Source organism: Cajanus cajan, chromosome 1 (assembly GCF_000230855.2).
Source record: "Cajanus cajan strain Asha chromosome 1, NIPB_CcT2T_4, whole genome shotgun sequence".
NCBI lineage: Eukaryota > Viridiplantae > Streptophyta > Magnoliopsida > Fabales > Fabaceae > Cajanus > Cajanus cajan.
Window position 1 is genome coordinate 75,222,699 of NC_138517.1, and position 5,149 is coordinate 75,227,847.

Below are 5,149 nucleotides of genomic sequence, written 5' to 3' on the forward strand. Positions count from 1 at the left end.
TTGTGTTTTTCCTTGTGTGTTTTACATATAAATGTTTTCTTTTCTCACCGTGCAATTGTGGATGTTTTAGGTGAGGAAGATCTGGCTATGAGTGGCATCTAGAATGCCAACAGTTGAATTGTGGGTATGCTCTGATATTGTGATATCGGGGCAGAGGATTTCTAGGATATGGATTTTTATATAGATTTGGAGTTGTACTTATTACTTTAAAAAAAATTTGTAAACTCTAAAATTTTACTTTCCAAGTTTTATTTCTAGTTATTTTGGATATTGAAGAAAGAACATTTATGAAGGTTTTATGTGAACCCTTTTACCATTGTTGAAAAATTTATTTTCTTAATTTAATTACATTATTACGATGTATGTGTTGGGTTAGTAAGGGTGTCACAAAATCTGTCGAAAAATTTAATTTTTGATGAAAAATTTTTTTATAGGAAAAACTATATTATTGATAGAATATTCTTGACAAATTTATATTTGTCAAAAATGTAAGAATTAGTTTTAAATTTGATATGAAAATATTATGATATAATTAGATAAGATTTTTAAGTTAGTATTTTATTAATGTTTGATAATTAGAAAATAAAACAAGGATAAATACATTTTTGAATTTTATATGTTTGATTTAAGATAACTTACAAAATAACTCTTAGTAAAGTTATTCCGCTCAATAACTCATAGTGTGTGTTGAATTTCATCGATCTAATTAATTATTAAATTAAAAGTTATTAAATTTTACTACTAATTAATATATAAAAAATTAATTAGCTTCGGAATAAATTATTTTCTAATTAATACAATATAATTGAAACATTAATTATTTTAAATTATTTAACTAAAATCTTATTGACAATTTACTATATGATCTTAATATTTTTGTATAACTAATATCTGGTTTTAAATTTGATATGAGAATATTATGATATAATTAGATAAGATTTTAAGTTAGTATTTTATTAATGATTGATAATTAAAAAATAAAACAAGGATAAATACATTTTTTAAATTTTATATGTTTGATTTAAGGTAAATAAATATATTAAATTAATTAATAATTTATTTAAAATGTTAAAATTTAATTTATATGTATGTAATAAATAAATATTTATAATTTTATAAATTATATTATCATTATAAATTACAAAATTAAATAATTTAAATTATAATTTTAAATAAAAATAAATAGATGTTATTTATAAAAGTAAGTACATATAAATAAAGAATAATTGAATTTATTATTATTATTATTATTATTATTATTATTATTATTATTATTATTATTCGTAATATAAAATTATTATATATTATTATTATAGTACAAGTATGAGATTGTATATTTGAGGATGACTTAAATGAATTAATTTGTACAAGTTATACTGACAACATACATATACATTTCGGTAGCTTACTCATCAGAACTTTACAGTTAAGCTTGCTTCACCTGGAGTAGTATAGGGATGTGTGACCTTCTGGGAAGTTTCTCAGAAATTGCGCAAGTAAGAATAAAACACGCTAAAAATTGAAATGTCGTCAAATAGAACTCTTGAGAGGCCAAATGTGAGGGTTGTTACATTAATAAATTTATTAAAATTAAAAAAAAATTATAATTTCTGACATAAATTTTTTACAGAATTTTCCAACGGAATTTTTCATTAGAAATTTCCGACGGATTAAATTATTTTCAACGGATTTTTTTTCCGATGCCACTTTATTCGACGGATTTAAATCCATTAGAAATCTGTCGAAAAAAAAAAGAAGAAAATCTGTCAAATATTTACCCTTTTCCGTTAGAAATTAGCATTTTTCTTGTAGTGGCATTGGAAGGGTGTAATATTTAGAAGTTATTAGTGGAATAATCCTATAAATGGCTTAGTTATGCTAGCTAATGTTGTGATGGGCTCACACCTTAGTTGTTCTACCTTAACAGTAATAGTAGACTTCCTAGTTAAAGTGATGACATCTGAAAAACTGTGTTGTTAGGGATCATTATCCCATTTGGTTGTTGATCTAGTTAGATTGAAAAGATCAGGTTTTTAGTTCGATAGGGTCAAGCTACTTAGAATGCTCATTCATATTGTAAGAGATCTCCTAGTTGAAATGTGTAACAAAACATGTAGTTACTGTGTTGTACATATGATGTACTGATTGAGTTGTGTTCATATGCAATGTTGACTTGTGATGAAATGTATTATTGTGTTGTTAATTGAAATATTGATGTTGTGTTGTGTGATGCATATGTTGTCATGCTATAGTATTGTTTAAGTTGAATAATCAGTTAAACATGAAAAGGTGTTGGTGTTTATGTTTATTCATATATTATCTAAAAGGAAGTTGAGTTGTTTATGTTGATTCTTTGAACTCTAACTTACCCTTGCATGTTTTCATGTGGTTGAATTACGATGATCATACTTGATATGAGAGTAAAGTATTAATAGGTTATGATTGGAGACCTCTAAAGACCATGTCTACTGGCAAAGCTGTTGATTTTGGAGTTACCTCTATGTAGCGATTTTGGTTGTATTTAATAGGTTGGACTAGTTACTAGGATTATTATTTATTATTTAGATTACTATATATAATTATATACTTATATAGAAGTCTATTTTGTTGAAAATTCTCATGAGTATATATTATAGTATTTTTTCCTATATATGTTTAGAATAATAATTCTAAATTTAGTTGATATTTTCTGCTGCTAGTTGTGAACCTTTAAATGTTGGGACCATGGCAGTTACACCACCTCTATAAATAAAAATATAAAATTGATTTTATTATTTACATATATATGATTGTAATTGATAAAAAAAATAAATTCCCTCATCGATAGTACAATAATTACCATACAAATACTTTATTCTTAGCATAAATTACATAAACAATGTAAAATGCTCACTATCACCAATGTAAAAAGACCTCCTTGCATTAGTGATGTCATGTTAAAATGTTCTAAAAGATAACTAAAAGGTAAATTATTCCAAAGATAAAAGATGTAGAAAAATTATAAACCCTACCTCATTTTCGGGTGGTGAAAGAAGGAAAGAGATTGAGAAAATAAAGGAAAAAATGATAGATGCAATATAATAGGAAATGTAGAGAAAGATAGAAAGAAAAATTAGGTGAAATATGTAATGATTCACCCATGGTCTTTACACTTAATGGCACGACTACTAATAGAGAAATAAAATAAACAATCACCTAAAGATAATATCAAGTAATTAATAGGTACTCAACAATTAATATACACAAACATATATACAATTAAACTGAAACAAATCATATACATGTGTATAGAACTATACAATAATCCATATAACTGAAAATACAGTCCTAGTTGTCGGTCAAGTACAACTATACAAAAACTACGTATTAATAACATGAAAAGACAACACTTCACGATTTATCAAATAGCCTCCACTGCACAACATCTCATACCTATCCCTACTCTACTCTTATACCAAATATGATTATCGCAATTCAACCACGTGAAAACACACAAGGGTAAGCTAAAATTCAAATAAATCAACATATAACAAAAGAAATATGAGCAACAAGATACATCAGCACATCTCATATTTAAACAACATCAACACCATAATACATTCAACACTATCATCATAAACAACTCAACCTATTACAATACAATGTCAACTTCACAACATCAACAGCTCAAATTTCAACACAATCTATACATTTCATCACATGTCAACACCACATATGAACAACTGAATTTAATCAACACATCATACAAACAACACAACAACTATATGTGTCATCACACATTTCAAGTAGGAGATCTCCTACAACACAAGTAAACAGTTTAAGTGGCTTAACCCTACCAAACCAACAACACAAGGTGATCTTGTTGGGCTTATTAGATCAACAACAAATTTAGATATAAATCCACAATACTACTTGATTTCTCAGATGTCACCACTTAAATTAGAAAGTCAAGTATTCTTGTCAAGATAAACCAGTATAGGTATAGGCCTACCACAACATTAGCTAGCTTAACTAAGTCTCCTATGAGATAAGTTTACTAATTACCCTTCAAATACTACACCGCTTTGATATTCATTGGGAAGTAAGTTTTCAATTTCATAGTTTACTCAAATTAGTCATTTGTAATTAATATAGTTCGATCTATCTCTTATATTGTAGTTTCTTTATACATGTATACTTTGACCTTGTCCACATACAACATGCACCAACTAAGGTTCTATAGGAGACTCAACTATTCTCTTCAAAGATATCAACTTTCCAAAAAGGATTTTTCAACAAATTGGGCTTTTAAAGTACAACAACACAATATCTTCACAATGTAATATGCAACTTTTTAAAACAACCTCTCCTCTAAGCCTAGGTTGATCAACACAACTTTCAACATCATGCCTAAATGCCTAAAGGATTCTCAATATTCATCATCTCAACAACACAACAACAACATGCATAAAGCATATTCAACACAACTACACAACATACACTCAACTCCACCTCCAACTTTCAACCATCAATCATTACTAGATATCATCCCATATCAATGTATATAGAATAAAAAACACATAGAAACTTAAGAAATGCTATAGATTAATCTACACTACTCATGCATGTTTCCAAATTGTAAAATTAAATAACTAGTTTTCATCAAGCAATTAGCACTACAAGAAAAATGTAAATTTTTGACGGATAATTTTCGACGGACATAAATCCGTCAAAAATTTCATACGGATTTATATCTGTTAGAAATTTTTGATGGAATTTCTGACGGATTTAAATCCGTCTGAAATTTTTGACGAATTTTCTGACGATTTTAAATTTGTCTGAAATTTCTGACGGATTTTCCGATGGATAAAAATCTGCCTGAAATTATTAAATAAAATATAAGCCAATTGCTTTTCAAATGCAAGCAATCCTGATCCCGTCAATACACACAACAATGCACTATATAATATTTTCATTATTATATGGGTGTTTTCAAAATATAAATATATTTTTGTAATGAATAAGATAAATATAAATTAGAGTGAGTGAGGTATGACTTACCTATATATAATTATATCTTTAGGTTATTATAAATTATAAACTAACTAGCATAAATGTGTTTTTTTTACTTATCTTGAAAAATACCAACACATGACATCCAAATTTAAGA